Source organism: Crocuta crocuta, unplaced genomic scaffold (assembly GCF_008692635.1).
Source record: "Crocuta crocuta isolate KB4526 unplaced genomic scaffold, BGI_CrCroc_1.0 scaffold598, whole genome shotgun sequence".
NCBI classification, from domain to species: domain Eukaryota; kingdom Metazoa; phylum Chordata; class Mammalia; order Carnivora; family Hyaenidae; genus Crocuta; species Crocuta crocuta.
The window spans coordinates 547,450-547,694 of NW_027532848.1; positions in this window are offsets into that span (position 1 = coordinate 547,450).

Here is a 245-nt window from a genome sequence, read left to right on the forward strand (position 1 = left end):
TCACTCATGCAAAATTCTAAAAATTGATTTTGATCAGCAAATAGCTCCCCTCCAAATTGTGAATCAAAGACCCGAGCTACATGGCTTTTGTGGCTCTGAGATTTTTAACAAGTGGCTTTAAAAAGAGGAGTAATGAAGAATATCACATGTGTCGGGATTAAGTTATGAGCCAGGCCTGGAATCGGTGAACATCACTTTTGCTCACATTCTACTGGGTGGCATTCAGTTATATAGTCATACCCAGT